This window comes from Falco rusticolus, chromosome 20 (genome assembly GCF_015220075.1).
Source record: "Falco rusticolus isolate bFalRus1 chromosome 20, bFalRus1.pri, whole genome shotgun sequence".
Lineage (NCBI taxonomy): Eukaryota > Metazoa > Chordata > Aves > Falconiformes > Falconidae > Falco > Falco rusticolus.
This window is the reverse complement of record NC_051206.1, coordinates 480312-501235: the sequence shown is the minus strand read 5'-3', so window position 1 is coordinate 501235 and position 20924 is coordinate 480312. Positions and strand designations below refer to the sequence as shown.

Genomic DNA, 20924 nt, shown 5'->3' with positions numbered 1-20924 from the left:
CCGTTACCTCATATTACAGCACACATTTCTTTTATGCTTAAGGACTTCTAAAGAATCTGCTCGATAACGTTACAATTCAGTGCTGCCATAGCCTTCAGAAGTCCCGCTACACCGAGAGCTGTAGTTACACACCATAAAAAAGCTAGTCACATCCCAAAGAATACTTATTTTAAAGGAGTTGGAGCCCTTTGGTGAATCCCATTTTTACAAGCAGCCAGAAACCATCAGATCAACAATAGATACATAGTTACATTTGACATGCTTGTACATAATTACTACTAATGGTTATCTAGCACTTAAATGAGTTTCTCCCCATCATGTAAATGAAATGTGACAAGCAATAAAGCCACGTTTGGGTAAAATTTAGTGTTGCATTTGACAACTCCAGTCTTGCAACAACTGGTGCTTACAAGTTGTTAACAAATCAAACACCACAGCCAAAAGGCCCACTGAAGCTTCTACTAAAACTAGGATTTATTTTTGCTACGAAAAAGAGCAAATGACCAGACAACACTGCTGTGTTCAAAGTACAACCCTCCCCATTTGTTATCGAACAGCTTTTATGGCACCTATTACAGCTCATCTTCCAAAACAATCACAGAAGTTACACACCCAAAGACATGCCTGTCAGTACCAGAGCTGTTAAAAATACCTCTTAGCATGCAAAAACCTTAGTCTTACACATCATAGTTTGCCATAGGAACCAGACCAGGTTTTCCAAGGAAGCCCCATTGACTTTTAGGAGCAGAACCAACTGGTAGCAGCCCCAGAGAAGTTGCAAAAAGATGCAACAGAAAGTAGAATAAATAAATAAATACATGTCAAGACTTCAATTAAAGGTCTTAAAAATTATAACCAGGCTGCAAAAGGGATATTCAGATTCAGAAAAATGGGACATGGCCCTGGGATGCAGCAAAGCCATACAGATGCTGCTCACTCCTGCCAGAAAGGGTTTTAAAACCCCTGTAGTTCTGGAGGGCCTCATTTCTTCGTAGCACTCAAATTTAGACACAAAAATAACCCCAACTCTCTCCCTCAAGTTGAGGATCTCAAATTACCAGCCACTTTTAAGAACTTGGCAAGCCGCAGCGGTAGCCTTATTGTTCTACCCTAGCCACATTTGTCTCATTTCTGGGGAACAAAGCTGCACATCCCGCTTTAGCCCAAAGAATGTCTACACTGAAAAAAGCAAGAGAGCACTCTAATGAAACACATTAGGCTTTTTAAAATTATTGGAGAAATCAGGTTCAGACTTTTTTTTTCCTATACATTTCCATGGACAACAGATAAAATCTAGAGAAAACATTAAACACCACAGAAGAAAAAAACAAACCAAACAAAATCCCAGTGTTCGGTGGTTGGTTTTTTTTATTACAGAGCCTCAGTCATCATCAAAACTTTTTGGGAATCAAAAGACATCACCCATCACAAGCCTCCCCCTGTCTCCAGGGGTTCCACTCCCCTCCCACAGCTCCTCCTGCCAGCCCTGGAGGCCAGCACGATACCGTATCTCTGTTTACAGTGCTAAGCTCAGCAGGAAGAAACACGAACTGAGCAGCAAAAATAGATCAATTAAACTTCTTAAAAATAAGAAGACCCACTAAATTCAAGGACCTCTTTCTCAATTTTTCCTTCAGCTGAAGTGGGACTGGTACCTCCAGAGCAAGTGCTAGTGTCTCATTAGCAAAGTTCCAGGCAAGGCACCTTTCCTGCAGTCTGGATCCCGTGCTAATTAACAAAGTCACTCCTAGAGCCCACTCACTAGGATAAGCACATCGTGCTATTTTGCTTACCAGGAACAACTGGCAAAGAAAACAATAGTCTGTGCAACAGAGAACATAGCTAAACCATCCCAAGGGCTCAAAGCAGAGACATATTTTAAAAAAAATGAAACTTAAGTTGATGCTTTCTGATACAGAACTGCAACATCAACACTTAGGGACCTGACAGAAACATGGCCTGAAGAATCTTCCAAGTGGAGCAGCGAGAGACGAACAGGTCAGGTGGAGAGCGTCCCAGGAAGAGGAAGCCTGCAACATTTGCCGAGTTGTCAGCGTCCTTCCCTCCCTTACCTTTAACTCCTGCAAACTTCAGCTGCTGACACCACACCTGGAAGGTGTGCAAAAATCATCTAGCTTACTTCGTTTGCAAACACACCTACCAATTTGGTTACTTTGTTATTAAACTCCCACTGACTGCAGATTACTAGCAGCAAAATTGTCATGCTTTAAAAACAGCATGCCTCTCTCCAGAGAAAACAAGTATTGATTTAATCAGGGTACATACAGCAATTTTTACACAACAATCTAGAGTAAGCGACTTTGCTATCGGAGAAGCAGAATTTGATGATCCACATCCACTTGAGAAAGGATGAAAAGTTTTACTTTCTAAACAACTAATACATCACCTGGTCTGATCACCTTAGTTAAATCAGACCACAATACTCCTTCCAAACTACAGTTTACTGAGACCAGGTTTTGACTGTATCCAGGATTTCATCCAGAAAGGCACAACATAATCAAGAATGTCTAACTTCCCTCAAGGAGTCATTCCGCACCTAAATCAGAAGAGGTGTGAAAAATACCACCCTAATTTGATTTTCTCTGCATTCATTACACCTTCCGCTGCTAATTGGCTTCAGCACTCCCAGTACTGCATGCAGAGAACGGGGCTGCAAAGCACAGTCAAACAGCAGGAGGATGAGGGAAGCAGAAAGGGGCAGAGAAAGAGCATGAAGAACAGCAGCTTCTCACCACGCTCCTACGCAAACAGCTCTCGGAACACGAGATCAAAGTCCATGAGCAGGGCACACCGGCCAATTTTGGGAATACTGAGAACCTGCACCTGCAAGTTGGCTTCCAAAGGAAGCCGCGGGTGCGCAGACAGGGCAGAGAAATCAGGCCACCGGCCTTCACGCCTCACTCACGTATTTACAGAAACGGGGCTCGATCACATCGTGTGCCAGAACAAATCAGAGCTACAACAGGAGTTCTGCTCCTGCCAGGAGTGTTTCAGGCCACAGGTCTCTGCAGGCCAAGGTCAGAGCTACAGGTGTATCTGCTTATAGGCTTCTCATGCAACAACCGCTGTGTATCTGCACGTCTGGAAATGGCAGGGATGCCATCAGTGGTCCATGCCTAGGCCTAGAGAGAGTCTCTGAAGTTTCTTGTGTGCAAGAGATGATTTTGAATCTTTGGTCTATCCCTCACCTTCCAAGTCGGTACCTTTATTACCAACTGCTCATGAACTGCACATGCTGCTAAAGAAAGTGGCACTTGCCCGAAACTGTTGCATTGCAAGAAAGGTTAACAGTAGCACCACATCATCATTTTAAGTTAAGGTGTGTAAGTAGGTTACCAGCTGGAAGCATCCTGAAGCTCCCGAAATCTTTCAAGTGGCAACTGTGGCCACTTCCAATTCATGGTAGACAAGCGGTTCCAGAAGGACCTGTACTCCTACAACTACCTCAAAAGCAGCCACTTTGTTGGTAATCAGCAGACAGAAAACACAGTTGGCATTTTTCAGCGAGGTACGACAGAGAAGAGGCAAAGGAGGACCCAACAGACAGCTGAAATTTTCACTTGGCAGCATTAGCCCAGAACAGTGATGCTGTTCAGCACCGCCCAGGAAGGGACCAAGCGATCAAGCACCCGGAGCGCAGCCAACACTGCCTAAACAAAGACTTTCTAACAGTTCTATGAGTCTTCTTTCGCCTAGCATGCAGCATTACCCAGTAGAAGAGGAACCTCTGCAGAAGCCGAGAGTGTCTTCTGCAACTTGCAGAGGTAAGGACGGGTGCTGCTCAGCTCTCGCTGCCTGGTCACTGTCACACTGAACAAGTGGCTTTTGCTCAGACAGGTCACCCAGCACTCGTCTGAACTCTTGATGGTTTTTCACAGCATTATACTGAAATTAATTCACTTACTTTACCTTTTAGCTCTCTTGCCAACAGCTGCTTCCCACTAGTTAACCCTTCCAGCTTGCCCACTACATAGCTACAACATTACTACCTGGTCATCCTCCAGGACTACTTTCCACTTCCAGAGCCTCAGACCACAACCAATTTCTCCTTAGTTATTCCAGTCCAACTCCCAACTTCGCTAAATCTGGGCAAAGTTGAAAGGAAATAGATCAAAGACAAATTGCCAAGCAATTATTATGAAGCACTGCCAGATGCACATTACAGGACCATTTACTTCTATTCTCAGTGAATGGCAAGCAAGACAACCCTTCCAACGTCCAGAACTGCCAGCTCTAATGCACTATGCCAGCTCCAACGCTATAGATAGACGTGCCAGAATTTGTGTAACTCCAAGTCAACCAAGGTCAACCCAAGAGCCTGCGCTACCTCAAATGAAGTTAGATAGCCGGGCTCCACGTGGCCAGGGACGGTGGGTCACGCACAAGGCAGAGCACGGGAGCAAAGTCATCAGGCACTAGGAAAACTAGGAACACCCCCACATCTTTGCCAGTAAAGCCTTTTCTCCAGTACACATATGGAAAGCAAAAGGCAAGAGACCAGTCCAGGCTTCAGATGCAACAGAGCAAATAAATCCAGAGACTCTGGAAGCACCAGAAGGGTGAGAAGCAAGAACTAAGCCTGAGACTCAGCTCAGGGGACAGCTCCCCCTTGCATTCGTAAACAAGTGCCTGTGATTTAAAGTTCTGAAGGAAATTCAACTCTTTTCCCATACAAGCCAGCAGAAGCTAAAATACCACTCTCATTTTAAGACATAAGTTATTTATACGCTCATCCTTAAGACATACTAACATTGTCAAACAGGTAGGGTGCAGTCAGTATTGCGATCACCATTGGCCAGCAACAGCCATAGGTCTCTTGAGAAACATCACTGTCTTTTTGCACTTAGGCCAGCACCTACCTCTACAACAGCATGGGAACACTGTTATCTTGCTACACATTTCTGGCCTGACTGTTGTCTTGCTAACTGGTTTTAGGATAAACTTAAAAAAAAAAAAAAAAAAAAGGAAGTTCTGATTATCTCCAGTCAATAGAGATGCCAGAGCAATTTTCCATGCAGGTTTGTGTCGGTGTACTGGCTAGTTTCCAGGGCTGGTAGTTATATTTTCAGCCCTTCTGTAATTTCAGCAGGATGCAGAACTCTTCACAGCCAGGCAAGCACTTCTAAACTCAGTAAAACCAGATGCACAAAGCTGCACGTGATCCCCTCTCTGAGCTCATCGCAAGGTAAGAAGATAGCACTCTGCTGCATCTAAGTGATTCACACGTGTTGCGAGCCTGGAATCCTCTTGCAACCAGCAAGTCACGGGCAGGCAGCCACGCTCACCTGCAAACACACACAAGATGCTGCTCCCAAGCACGTTGCACAAACTAATGTTATGGTGAGGAAGTTTACAGAGAAATTGGTTGCTCCTTCCATAGCCCTTCTGTGATAAGCTCTTCCAGAGCTGCCTTTCACGGGTGAACGTATCAATTAGCCAAGCTCAGAAAGCGCTGCTAGGATGAGCTGCACGCTGAGCACTGCACACCTTACCCTCGACGGACACAACTGCCCTCCAGCACAGAGGAGGTCTTCTGAAGCAGCAGCCCCACCTTCTCCTGGGACAGCACGGTCAGCGGTAGTGGTAGGGGACCCATGACAAACAGCCTGTCCTGAGAACCCCCTTCCCAACTCAATTACTGTATCTTCGCCCACGATCACTTACTCGGCTGTTTGATCTGCATTTCAGTCCTGCTCCAGACCTCCAAACACACCCTCTCAGATAACTATCTGGACAGCAGAGAAGAAAACAAGGTATTACTGCAGGCAGGATTTGTACCTGCCAGACAACAGGGCCCCACAAAAGGCCTGGTTTGTTCGTGCCCAGCCAGAATAAAGCAAGTTCAAGCACAGCCAGCCAGTGTTTGAAGCACCAACTCAACAGGCCACTTCCCCCAAGTTAATCATAGCCCAGAAGAGGACTGGTTGGACTCTGCCCTGTACACACAAAGTGAAGCAGGTTAGATTCCTCAGGATCTGCAGGACCAAAGGCCTTTCCACAAGCCATTAGCATTCCCAAAACATGCTGCATTTTCCATGTTACCCTGTTATGCTGAGCCACCGCCCCAGCGAGAGACAGAAGGTACGCTAACAAAACGGAAATCACTTCATCCAAACACAATTAGGCAGAACACCTCCTTTTAAAATCCACACTTGCAAGTACCTCCCAGAGATGTTAAGTGCTGCTTGCTCAGAAGCAAACAAGACACGTAGCACAATGATCTCCCAGCTGCGCGTTTGAGCTCTGCAATAACAGCTACAAAAACATCTCCACCACATGGATGAGCCTTCCCTCTGCAAACATCTTCAAGTTTTGTCTTAGATCACATCCCTCATTTTTTTTCCAAGGCTATGCTGAATAATCCAAACGCAGCTAGGTTTGAGGAAGAGGTATCACTCTTCAGTTAAGTTAGTCAACTCACTGGGCTTGAAAGACCCAACTGTCAAATCATCAATTCCCACTTCAAAAAACACAACCACCACTGCTTCATTTCGGATTTTCTCCATCACCCTCCTACAAACAAATTAACACTATCTGGAATTACCATAGCTCCTGATAAATCTTCTGGATGCCGCTAAAAGCTTTGTTCTTCAGGGGTGACATTCTTTTCAGAGCTGGACAAACAATGCGTGTGGTTCTCTGCTGAATTCTTTCCAGCTTTCTGTGTTTTAGCTCTATCTCATCCACCTCAAAGCTCTGCATGCCAGACAGCCTACCATACTTTAGTACTGAAGCTGAGGAGACAGCCAAGTGCTTTTCAGATGTCCCCAACAATTGCCCTGGGAATATTTAGCCCCCAGGGACAGCCAGCAAGGCATTTTAAGCTCCGGTTGTACTAGCAGGCACTTAAAATTAAGTGCTTCGCTGAGCCAGGCACAAAGGCACTCCTCATTTGCACAATTTGAATACTTACTGATTCTTATCCATCAAGAATTATGTCATATTTTGCCTTATCTCACAAGCCAGAAGAACTTCCTTAGCATTTATTTTCTTAAGTACCAGGGGCAGGCTCACTCCATTTTTTTATTTCACACACCCCCACACCTCCCAGTCAGGATGCTGTGATCCAGTTACAGGAAAACCCCATCAACTCTCTTGCACTGGACGTTTGCAGCTCACCATTCCCGACAACGTTTACTAAAACATAGTTCCCGGTACTTATTTCTGCCACAGCCAGCTGACACACAGACACTGCACATGACCCACCCCTGGACATCATCACTTGGCAACACCAGAACCACTTTCTCTGCTGCTGTACCGAAAAAGCCATCCTGCACCTCCGACACCTCTCTCTAGCTGGCATAATATGCAGTCATTTAACAAAAGCAAAGTTTTTCCCTGGTTGTGTATATACAACTGTCATTCCTTCCAACCCAAACTATTCTACAACGTGATTCCCGATCACGAAGCACCACAATGTTGGTGCATCTTTTCCAGGGACAGAGATGGCTTCAACAAACCTCAACTTGGGAGGCACTTACCCTTCACCACAAAGAAAAAGAGGCCAAGGAAAATACTTTGGGCAAAGTTAAGCAATACAATCATCTGTAATTATTTTAGACGATGGCCAATTTCAGCTAACATTAGCATCAAGCTCTGCAAGCACAGACAGGAAAAGCACCGGGATGTGCCACTGCTTCTCTCCTTACTGCCAGTTTTCAACAAAGGTGAAAGAATAACCCAGTCTTGGTTCTCCCCACCTATAAACCAAGGACGAAGATGGACAAGTGAATCATCTGTAGGAGAGGGCAAAACCACCAAGGTGCGCTGGGATTCTCTCCTCAGACCACACAACAGGGCTGCAGAGACGGTCAGAAAAAACTTCCTGCTCCTGCCAGAAAGCATTACTGCGCATCACACCGTGAGTCCCGCTGTCAAGAGGAGACATGCCCAGCAGCTCCTATAAAAAGCCCCACACTCGGCACCAAGAACACAGCAACAGCGGGAAGGAAAGCGAAGGGCAGCAGTCCTTTACCGATCATGCCTCACGTGCGATGATCTTGTGTCACCCTCCACACAGACAAGTATTGGCCAGTTAATTTTTATACGGACTTGTGATTTTAATTACAGCTCCATTAGTCAGCTAGGATGAACATCAGGATTACAGTGACATTTTTGTCAGTATTAATCTGCACTAATACAGTCTTTCTACTCTCTTTTATTCCACTCCTCCATCGCCCAGCACAAGGGTATTACTGCACCACACCCATCAAAAACTGTACCATTTCAAATCCCATTTCTCCCCTTTTGATGGAATTGCTCTATCACTTCTGAGCTGCTCATTTCCAGGGCAGGATATTTCACCCCAAAGTCAGTTTTCTGTTCCAGCATTACCCCTTTTTTATTACCAAATGCACCCAGAAACTGGGAGCAGCATTGTGAAGTGTTCTGCTTCGATACATAAGGAATTGGAATGGTCAGGATCACTGCACATTGTTTTTTCTGCTTTATAAAGCATCTACAACACCTTTAAAGTTAGAGATGTCAGCATTAACGCATTTAAAGAAAAATACAACAACTCCCTCCAGATTTGTTTTTAAAGTGGTTTGAGGTTTAATTAAGAAGCCACAGTAATGAGGCAGACTTTGCATTAGGGCTGTAACATCCAAGATCACAGCTACATCAAAGAAAGTGAAGAGGACACGGGTGCAATCTATGATTTACTGAGTTCAATCTGGAATGTTATCTCTGCTCCCACTTCCTGGAGATGGAGATCGTCAGGAACACCAACAACCTGCAAATAAATCCTTGGTTCTTTAAGTCATGGTCTTAAAAAGGATACTACTAGGGCAGGAAAACCTGTGATTAACAGAAAAGGCAAAGAATTAAGAACCTAACCAAAGAACACATAGTAAGTGTGACAACATACTACTCATAGCACAGTATGAAGCAAAAGCCCTGCTTACACAGCTCACGTCTCTGAGCTCTGTAGGCTGTCTCCAGAAAGCCAATTTGTGCTGGAAGGGCACCTTCAGGTGTCTGACCAGCGAAAGTCCAGAAAAAAACCCTCAAACCGCAGCATCTCAGAGTAAGAGACAGTAGCAAGTCACCCTAAGAGGACAGACTGAAGGTTGACCCAGAAACCCCACCTCATTACACTTTGGGTATGGCACAACATGTTACCAATGGGAAGAAACATTTTTTAGAGGTTTCCAGTGCTGCCAGGTGTCACAAAGGGTCCCGACTGTTGCCAAAAATCCAGTCTTAAAAGTGAGCATTAGATGTGTTACTCACAAGCTTGCTTCGGTCTGGTGAAAGATTAATCACCGATAGAGTCAAACAGCATTTCCTACACCCTCTGCTTTTTTAGAAGGCAGTAGGAGGTAGTCTGCTACTATAAAGCCTGCAGGCAAAGGGGCACTTCAGTTTTCCCTGAGCAAAGACATCAGACTCACTGCAGTTAAACAGATAACTAACATGGCCTACGGTATTTTCTTCCTTTTTTTATGGTCATCTCCACCTAAGCAACATCCCAAAAGGCCAGCGCTTTGGGCCTTCAAACACATCTCTCTCTCTCTCTCCAGTGGTTTTATAGCTTTATGACTAACATACAAAATCTGCATTAAAAAAAGAGGATTTTGTTCTTGCCCCAGTGGAGTGGAATGGAGGCAGGTCGAGGATGACAAGATTAATGGACAGAGGGAGGCCTTCTCCAGCCTCATTTCACCCTTTCCACATTGCAACAGGATGCTGGTAAGCAACAGGGGACAGTCTTGCTGAAAAAGTGTGGCCCTGTGTCACCGCGTCACTGTCTGGCACAGGATTTCACCTGACTCAGCCTCTCACTTACAGGCAGGACTGTCAATGCCCGCCGTCACGCCTGACGTGTCTCTCTAACCTGTTCTTTAACTGTTCTGTTTACACATTCCCCACATGCTCTTGAGCAGTTTATTCCTGCGGTGTTGTTACCCTTACCATCAGGAAGTCTCACCAAACTCTCCACTGACTTGAGTTCAACCCTAGATTCTAACACTAAACCCCAGAGACATCAATAAGCTACTGCTCATCTTTTCCCCACACCGTCGTGAACAGCTGGAGGTACAGTGTCCTTTCCAGATTAGTACAACCACCACCGCTTTGAGACTTTTGAGGTCTTTTGTGGTAGGTAATGTTCTCCTTTGTGTTTGTATTTTGCTGTTTTATTACTGCATGCTGGAGCGTTCATCATGACACTTGGGGTTTGGGATTTAATTAATGCCTATGACTCACTCTCCCACCCAGTTCCATAATCCTCTGGTTACACTCGGGTATTTACATGTTATTTTATATCCATATAAGCAAAGATTATTCACCCTCAAGTTGCATGCACATAAAACACATAGCCTACCCTAGAGGCACAGGTTTGCATCACGTCTCAGGAGCGCACGGACATAACTGGCATTTGTTTCCCACAATCCAGGCTACAAAATTAGGATTTTCTTTACCCAGGCTAAGCTGTGCCAGCAGTTTGTAAGCCCAAGCACAAAGTAGTGATGGGGTGGGCTCAGCCACCAGCTGAAACAGAACAAGCTCATACACAGAAACTCACAGCTTGAAGTGCTACTTGAATGAGAACAGAGAGGTGCATCGCAGGACACGCTGCACAGACAACACAACAAGCAGGAGTCTCTGCGGAACCAGGAAAGCCTGAATATGGATCTCCTAAATCCTACTACACCCAAATTCCTCTAACTCCAACGAGCGCACGTGTTTGTGTGTGTGTACATGTGTGTTATAAACCAAAGAGTCCAGTTCTGAACAAGAACAAAACAAAAACCCTCACCCCCTGCCAACAGGCTCTCCAGCTGAGAAAAGCAGATAACGCTAAACTAAACAGGTCTGCTCTCAGCTGAGATTTTCTGCCTCAAAGGAAATAACAAGCTTTACTTAGTTGCTGGATGTTGGGGTTTTTTTTAAGTCACTTGACTTACGCTAAAACATAACAGTGCCAAGTTTAAAGGGGCTACTTGAATCTAAAAGGCCAGCCCTACCATCTCCTAAAGCAACATTTGAAGCAAGCTCTTAAGATGAACTCCGCGTAGCAGGAATACAAACCGCTCGTCTTTGCAAGGTAGGAAGTAGGGTCTCTGTACAGGGGATCTCCTTCAGCTCAAGAGCTCCAAAACACAAAGATACAAGTCCTTATAGTCCATGTGCACCTAACAGCTATGAAGCAAGCGAGACTGCAGAAAAAAGTATGCTTCCTTTCGTACGTGGGAGCAGTCTCTGGGAAGCTCCCCATGCTCGTTTCCAAGAGGAAAGATACAGCTCTCAGTGCCTTATCGCACCACATTCACCTGTACAGGGAGTTAAACACCATTAAAACAAAACAGAAATCAGTGTAGATTCTGACTGGTTTACTAAGCTTTCAGTTGTGGGTTAGTCTGTTCCTTTGAGCTGCTTCCATTTCCCCTGAACAGCACTTTAAAAGGCTCCATACCGGAGTGGAGATAGAACTGCTCTGGGAAACTTATCAAATCAGATCTTGAAACATCAACCGCCAATTAAATAGTCTGAACATTTAAGAGTTATCTTGAGGGCAAAGAAAAAAAGCAAACCACTAACTCCAGCTGAAAGAGCTCCATCTGTGGAAGTAGCAATGGTCACAATCACTCAAATTTCATCCACGTTCTGACTATTTTAAGTGGCTGTAGGAGCAAATCAGAGCTTCAGAACTGCAGGGAAAGCAGATAGCACCTAGATAAAGCATAAAGAACACCTAGTATTTCAAGACAGGAAACCTGAAACAGGCACAAATATCAGGAGGATCAGCTGAAGCCTGCATCTCCCCAGACGAGTTACTAAGCAGATGGAAAATTAGCTAAGCAGGTATATCTGCAACAAGACAGGGAATTTAATAGCGATCATAGTCAAAAGAAGATTTCAACAGTGACACAACTGTAAGAAGAGAGCTCCGAGTTAAACTGTACTTACAGGAAACGCAGCTTCTAATTTTATAAATATTTCTAGTGATACTTCAACTAAAGAAACTACACAAGGAACAGAGACACGGGTTGCATGTCAAGATATCCAAGCACAGCATCCTCCTGGCATAGGACAAACTCTTGAAGAATATTCAAACTTTGCTGGGCAGCAGTCCCATAAAAGCACCAGCTCGCCTTCCCTCCTCGCAGAGCAAACACCAGCACAGCTGGCTTCCCCCTAGCAAAGGCTGGGGCTTCACAGGTTTGGTCCTACCCCAGAGGAAAGCAGTGCTGGGAAATCAAGGCAGAATCTGCATTCACCTGGTTCACATTCATCTCTCCACCAGTTCTGAGCAGAGCAGGTCATAAACTCACATTTAATCATCTGCTTCACACAGACAGCTGGTGGCAGAGAATTACACAGGCAGCTCCAGAGGTCTCAAGGTTTAGGCATGGGGGTCTGCACTCTTTCACCAGCAATAACCATTTTAAGCAGCAAGAAATCCCCCGCACAGCTCACATTTGGTCTGGAAAGAATTTGGTCTCCACAAAGTAAATCTGCACATATAAGCAATACAGTTTTTCATGTTCTACTGGCTTAAAAGAAGAGGACCCTCCATTGCTGGCCAGCAACAATCTGTTCGGCAGCTTCACGCTGAGCAAGTTCACTGGGCACAGAAAGCCCAGCACCTGCGTCAGCTTTGTGCTAGATACAAACTGCAACTACCGCACAACCGATTTAGTAAGAAGGGGGAAAGAAAAAAAGGAAAGAAAAAACCACCAGCTATAAAGGTATGTCCAGAGTAATGCACATCCATTAGACGCCACACACCATCAAGGCAAAGATCTGCATCCAATGCTGAAAATAAGCCCAAGGTGCAGAGCCCTGCTTTTTATAAACTCCTCTCACTAGCAACTCAAGAAAGCAGCAGCGCTCACAGCTCCAGCCGTAGCACCGCTTAAGCTCTAGTCTTTAAATACTACCAGATAAACTTTAATAGAACATCTAGCATATCTAACAGAGCAAAGGACTTCTCCCCAGGTAAAACAAAGCATCAAGCTCACGTAAAGCTCATGGGTCAGCTTCTCAGTGAGAGTAAAGCAGGGACACGGTTAGCCCTACACAGATTTACCATAGCTGAGAATACTAATGTGATTATCCAATATTACCAACATAATTATAGGGCCCTCGCTTAGTGTCACTGCTGCGATATCTAGGCCATGACAAGACAGATTTAGATTTACAGGCTCCACCCTCTCCTGAGCACTTCTTAAATAGGCAGGACGTCATAGTTAATGTTAGCATGGCAGTCATGGCCACGAGTGCCTGAATTGTGCAAAATAACGCAACCAGAAACGTCACCCGACACAGAACATTCGAAGCATGGTCTTTACCTCTCCTAATTTTAGGAGAGCAAGACTGGCTGGCTAGGGACTGTTGCGGGTTTTTTGAGATGAATGTTTAGCTCATTAACGACAAGGCTCACAACTGCAAACAGCCACAAAATACTTACATAGTCACAGGCATTTTCACTGCACTGATGACGTGGGAAAAGCTTAACTGCCACTTCCTCGCTTCTCTGGGTTTTATTTTGATAGGTCTGATTTAAAGCTATTTAGCTTCATTTCTTTGCATTTTTCAGGACACTGCCTCGTTACAGATCTTTTAAGAGTCACTCCCCTGCCCTGGACAATACCCCTTCAACTCCCAGCCGGTTCTACACAGAAAGTCAAAAAAAGGCAGCAGCTGTAAATCATAATATAGCACAGAAAGGAGTGGGGGGAAAAAGGCAGGGAGGGGGCGTTGGGGGGGGGGGGGAAGGTGGGTAAGGAAAGGAAATTAATCTCTGCCATGCAGCAGCATATTAGAAGCCCAAAATAATCAGCGGGCAAGAATCATCCTGTGCATTAGCTCCACACTCCCATTTGAAAAGCTCTAGTCCAAGTGCAGCAATAGCTTGTCACACTACCCATCCTCCGAGAACTGTCAGAACACAGCCTGGATACCTTAATTTAGGGGTATTAAAGTCTCCCAGTATTTGTGACAGCAATTTCATAACAAATCGCAGCTCACTAAAGGCTACGGAACTGTACTGGCCTTCACAGCAGGAAGCACGTTTAGGTATTCACGTGGGTAGATTTGCCAGGCATGTGCTCCGATTTACAGTCCTGTACATCCACTCAATTCCTCCCTGACAGGCAGACTTGGCAACCCAAAGCTGATGGAGCAGTGTTTTATTACTATGCAGCAAGACACACTGCCTCCAAGAAGATTACTTGGCAAAGCAGACTCAGTCCCTCTCTACTGTGACAATTTTAGTCCTTGAACTTCCACTCTAAGACTGGAAGGGGGGAGGGGAAATTAAATTAATGGGTCCTGAATAACTCACAGCTTAAAAAAACAATTTTTAAAAAAGTATCATTTGTTTTGTTACCAGTCAGCCCTCTAAAAAGCACATTTCAGCTGCTATTATTCCAAGCAGCTGCTAATAGCATCCGAGACCTTGTTCATCTCCAAGTGAAATCAGCAATGGCATAAACATGCTGTGGAGCATGACTGGTTTTGAGTGAACATGACTGGAACTGCAAAGCCAGCAAGAAGCTGCAGCAACTGCACGCAGCTGAAAAGCTTCACTGGAAAGGCAAGGAAGCAGTGAATCACATCAACAGAAGAGGAGAGAAAAAATAAAACTCGTTGAGCGGAGAACAGGTTGTAGCTGGAGGTGCAGAGGAAGGAGAAAGCACTACTAAGCCGGCCAGGGCTGGGACTGGTTTTTAACTGGACTTGCATGCAAAGGCCAGCCCAAGCGGGCTTACTGGAGACCTTAAGTGCTATGGTAACAGCAAACTCCATTTGGGAAGCAATTATGCAAAGATCCAAAGACAGCTCATGGCAACAGACAAGTTAGACATTTAGGAATTTTGATTACTATGGCAGCACCCAGACATCCCTACTGAGCAAAGCAGCATGAAAAACACAAGAGAAACCCCAAGACATACATTTTAGGAAAAGCCTGAGCTAACATGACACTGTAAGAGCTTCACAACGGTCTGTGGAGGTTTGTTTCAAACAAGCTGCTTCTGCTTAAACCCAGGAATCCACATTTCAAACTTTTCAGGTCTCCAATAGCTACAGGTATATACTCTTGAGCCACAAAACTACCATCTCACTGAGTGAGAGAAAACATGACTTAAGGACTACATAATATTCCTCCAGAAGAGTATATGCTAATCAAACCCTGAAGACAGCAATGAACTTTTCAACTCCTCAGTACATGCCAAGCCTGGACGGAGGTATCTACCAGGCAGCTCTCAGGGAATTCAAATCACTAGGTACAGTCAGGAGCACACAGTGTTCATCATTCAGCATAGGGGGAAAAAAAATTAAAATTTTAAAAGATTTAAAAATCCACCCTACATGAAGCAGGGCTTTCAGTTTTTCCACAAATATACGGGTGAGGAAGGGCAGAGATATGAATAAGCATATGCCTGTCTGTTCAGTTGTCAGATGTCCAGAAACAGGAGAGGGTTGCAGGGATTGTCCAGAATCTGCAGTCTTCTGACAGTTACTCACAAGCCCCATAATTATTAGGGGATTTAATTCATCAGCTCAAATGAACTTACATAATTGCTTGAGAATCCCAACATATATATATATCAATATATGCATTTCTAGTCTGCTCAGTAGCAGAAAAAGCTTCAAAGGTACAACGTAAGTGCTTCTTAGGCTGTTAAGTTTAAAACAAAAGCAAAAGGTAGAAAATTACCATCTGTCCCGCTCCAAAAATAGCATCATTTTCATTTTTAAAAAATCCAGTATGCGTGCTGGGATTAAACATTCTGCTGAATGCTGTGTGAGCAAGGTTGTTTGTGTGTTTCCTGTGGTCTCTGAATAGCAGCAGATCTTTAGAAGATACCGCATGTTAATTATCATGTCATAATCAGCTGTAAGGTTACAGCTGCTTGCACCTAGCCATGTGTCTTTCTGAACATGCCTCCTAGAGCAGCAGCACACCAGTATTTTGGTACCAAACGCAATTGCTGAGCCTCAGCAGGCACAAGCAAGAGCAGCCAGGCATCTCCCAGGAGTACGGACACAGGCTTTGTTCTGCGTTTCCGTTACGTGACACAGGGCCCTAGTCCATGATAAAAGTTCCTCGATACTATGGTGACATGAATGTTAATGACACTGTGGTTAAAACACCAGACAAGGAGTTACATTTGCATTTACTACAAGGCTTCGTCACTGCCTTCCTATGTAGCCCTTATCAAACCGCTGCATCTTCATGCGCTTCAGATTCTCATTTGTAAAATAATTTGAAAAGTCTTTCTTCCACCATATGTTTGTCTACTTTGCAGAGAGGGGAAGGGGAAAAAAACCACACACAGAAACACAACTTGTGTGACACCTAATACACAGGGGTCGTTATGTTTGCTGAAAAGCGGAGAGAGCACAACAGTTCCAACTACAACTGGTAACTGGGTATAGAAACAAAAGAGAAAACTCATAGTCACATATTCAAGTACAGCTTCTAACTCAAAAGCAACAGGTAAATGCCAAAAAGAAAGGCTCTGACTTTGAGCAGAATTTTTCTTGCCAGAAATATGCACTCAAGGCACCCCAGGACAGACCCAAGCCTGCACTGCTCCCTTCTCTTTCCCCTTGCCATACTGTCCCTCCTTCGTCCTTTGCCACCCCACAATCCACACATCAGTGCTCTGCAATGCTTTTTTTAATTATTTCCTTACAAACACAACCAATTTAAAAACAACACATAAGTACCAGCAAGCTCTCACCAGTTGACAACCAGGGCTGGCTTCTTGTGTCATCTTACATGCACTGACATGTGAAAGGGCTGTAACGAGCACGCAGCCACCAAAGAGCTTGTGTCACAACACACTCAACTTTGCAAGCAGCGCTTGCTGAAATTCCCAGGGAATACTCCATGCACATCAGCTAGCGCCCATGTCACCTGCTCCCCAGCAGAATTAGGAGCATCCTGCTGACACTACCTGCACAGCAAGGGTGAAATAAGACACAGAGACCTCACATGAGTTTAGCAAGTACTTCTCAAGTGTTCAGGTTGCCTAACAGAACATCTGCAGAGCTCTAGTCAAAGTAACAGGGATCCTATGAAGAGAGAACCCTTCCACCCCAGCCACCGGCCCAGCCTTATCTCTGCTTATCTCCTGCCCTTACCCCAGCTCTCGCCCCAAAGAGACATGGCACTGCCTCTTCCCTCCAGCCAACGTCTCCTGCCTGTTTGTGCGGAATCCCAGAGGGTTGGTTATTCCTTGTTAGTCATCTACTCTCTACACACCACGCATATGCCTGCCTCACGAGCAGTGCTACAATACCTGGGTAAAAAAGGCAGGTATGTCAGCACACGAGCACAAACATGCGCACAGGTGCTTCCACAGATCCTCCTCCTCCTAACTTAAAGGGTATTTTAAGTATTTCACCGCATCTTTCATGTCACTAACCATTTGCATATCCCCTGGTATTAGACGCTTCTTGCCAAAGGTCACAAAGAGTTATTAGACCAGAGCCCAAGGGTCAACAGCAACCACAAACATCTTCATGTCAACACAGGGCAGTCATAAGGCAAGGATTTCCTATCGATCCAGCTCACTCCTCCAAAGCAAGCAGCTAAATGCTGGAAAGAAGGTCTTTATTTCTGAAGCACTTCCCAAGTCAGAAGCAATTAATCCTTCAGAGGCTCATGACAGGTAACTAAAGTATCACTGACTTAGCAGGTAGGTCACGCAGAGAAAGCACATAAAGCAATAGGTCTGCACTTCCAGGCTCCTCTCACGTCAGCACTGATTATTTGTGTTCATTTTAGGTATTTTTAAATGCTTTGAAAGTCATGAGTTTTATAAGACTCTCACTCCCCCAACTTCTGAATAGCTTCCATGTACAATCCAGAATAGCAGTTAAGTCACAAAAACAGGCACATCACATCAAACCAAGGGTTCCTCTTGCTTGCTATGGTGCTTTGAATAGAAACTGATGCTCAAGGAAAGCCCACGTGAACCAGGCCACATCGTGCTTTGCATGGAGCATTCTGCACTTCCCTAAGTGACAAGCTCTGAGTTTATTTTACTGCTGCCATTAGAGTTGTGCAGCAAAAGCACACGCCAATCTTGCAAGCAGCATTTAGCTTACAGAAGTAAAGGAGATACAAGCTAAGATGTCATCTGAATAACAGCTGTGCTTTTAGATAGTAAAATGCATGGTCTTCTGAAGCTATCACCCTCAAGAACAGCGCACCAGATTCCTTTCTAAGTTTACACGGGCACATTTTGGGGTCACCTCCCTACTACAGCCCTACAGACACCACATAGGAAGTAAAACCAGCATGTTCCTAACAAATCTACCCGTCCCATCACAGCACCAGCTAGCTTCCAGCTCAACTGCGAGGTGGATGTACCTGCACGCAAAGTCTCTGCTTGGGGAACTCAGCTGCTGATGGCTTTTTTTATTTTTAATCTATGAGATCACTCGTCACTGGTACATAATTTGTTTCTGCAAAATCATGAAGCAAACCAGATGCTCTGAGCATCTTGTTCCAAAAAAGTCTTTAATCCAATCCTGCGACACATGGCCCGAGGTCCTGATGTCACCATGGGCTCTGCCACAGAGCAAGCGTAAATTTATGCCCAAATCACATGTGTGCCAAGAGCATGCCCATTTAAAACACACAGAGGCAGCATTTGAGAGAAAACACAGACTGCAATTAAAGCACTCAATCTGGAAGGCCAGGGATCAATTCCTGACTTGGCCACACATACTCTGCATTGCTTCACCTTCATATCTCAGTATGTTATTTCCCAGCAGCCCTAAAAGGAACCGCAGGACATTTTCATAGACTGTGCCAGGGCTCAGATACTCTGGCAACAGGGTAGTGCAACCTCCTCACGTTAGAGGAGCTGCAGTGGCTCTCTTCTGCTTTCATTCTACTGCATCATACTGTAGGCAGCTAACAATAACCTTCATTTCATTTAGTGGCAATTCCTGGACCTCCTACAAAAGCAGAAAAGGAAATTTTCCATAATGATAAAAAGCCACAAATGAGAGAAAATTACCTTGCAACTGTGTTTCTCTTAAGTCTTTCCGAATCTTTTCCTTCTGCTTGTAAATCACCGTCAGTATTGATCCTACATCCAAAAAGGTACAGCAGCCAGTATCTAATTTAAGGAGGTATGTTTCCAATACAATACCACCACAAGGACATCCTGCGCTTCCCCCCAAAGCAAGAAAGAAGGCATCGTTTTCCTCGGAAGCTTATTTATTCAGCTACTTCTCATTATCAAAAAAGAGCTCCTCTGTAAACCAAGTTTGCTTATGGCATGTTTCTCCTCAGAGACTTCCTGCCTCCTTGTACATGTGAAACACGAGTAAACACTTATTAGTACAAATGAAAGCAAATTGGTTGTGACTTTCCAGAAGAGCAGCAGCAAGTCCTGCATCCAGGAAGCTACTATTCCAATGGGCACAGCCTCAGGCTGTCCAAATCACTATTTTCACTGAAAAAAAAAAAAAAAGTCACCTTCAAAGGAAGCAGCTTCCAGTCTCAATGCAAGTGTGCAGCACCTAGTCAGTTCTGGCCTCTTATTAGCGGTGATTAATGCAGGTGGGTGAGCTTGGAAGGTAGCAAGTGCTAAACCCGAAGTGGATTCCAGCTTGTCTTCAGCACATTTATAACTTACCACCTGCTCTCTTCAACCTCTGACAAGCTGCTGTACAATGGGGAGAAGGCCCACAGCACAGAAAAAAACATTATGGCAGCACATGTTCTCCTTAGATGCAAGATGTCATTGCTGGTGTTGCAACCAGAGGTTAGTAACCTGTTCATATGTAACTACTAGAACGCTTCTTCAACACTCGAGCTGGATAAACCCTGTATTTTCCCCAGCCAGAATCCCAAAATTAAGCTCTCTTATACCAAGTAATTGACAACAGCTACATAAGGCTGTTGCGGGACCGCTTGAATTAGGACCTATTTTGTTTTAACATGGAAGGCTCCTTCCAGGGAAGATGACTGCAGAAAACTCGTTCTCCCATGACTGCACAGGGCTAACACTGCCATTAAATACGCTTTTAGCTAATGTAACTGTTACGTAAGAAACCAGCCACCCCCATGTACAATCCCAGGCCCATTCTCTGACATGCTGATAAAGCTTACAAGTGAGGCTAGATGATGCAAGCCTCTGGGCTATACAACTTACAGAGTTAAATCCTCTAACACCTTCTTTTCCTTCCTGATTACATCCAGGGACGCGGCGCACACTCTGCCCCAGCAAAATCTGTGCTGTTAAAAGCACCAAAGCACTTGGGATACCTTGACATTTACCAAACAACTCACTTGGGATTCTTCACCAGTTTGCCTGGCTTGTGCACTCAAAAAAAAAACCCCAGACTACCAAAACACAGAGGAGCCAACAGCCTACTTAGCAGTGCAGAACACAGCATACATGCCCTGCCTCACAAGGTACACAGGAGGGGGGGGGGGGAATAAAAAAATCACATGTCCCATTCCAAGAGGAGAAATAGTTTAATTCCTAATCCAAATGTCACTGGTCAGATGATTAGCAGCTGGTACTTGGCAGAAGCTAGAAGGCAATAACCGACAAAACACACTTCAAAGCGACATCTTGAACCCAACTGGAACTGGGTTGAAGATCACGTACATCTGCAAAATTTACCTCAAATAGGGTTTGGTTTAAACTGAAGTTATTTCAGAAGAAGTTCATGTGTAATTTTAGGGACTTTGGGTTACAGTGCTGCACGCTCCAGGAAAAGGAAGCGCTGAGGGTAAGCCAGGCAGGGGTCAGCATTAGCCCAAGTACACATTCAGGCAGCTCAGGGGACCCAGTTCCCCCGCTGGGCACAGGCTGGGCATTCACAGCCTTACCAAGCTCTTCAGACACACGTCGGCCCGCAGGTCCGCTAGAGCAAGTCATCATGAAACCTTCCCACAAAATCAGTCTTTTTAA

At 44.8% G+C, this 20924-nt stretch overlaps 1 protein-coding gene across 15 annotated transcripts in view; it reads right to left on the bottom strand.

Moving 5' to 3' along the window:
* Positions 1-20924, bottom strand: part of AAK1 (AP2 associated kinase 1) — an 85471-nt gene that overhangs the window by 59912 nt on the left and 4635 nt on the right. The gene's annotated exons all lie outside the window — the stretch shown is intronic.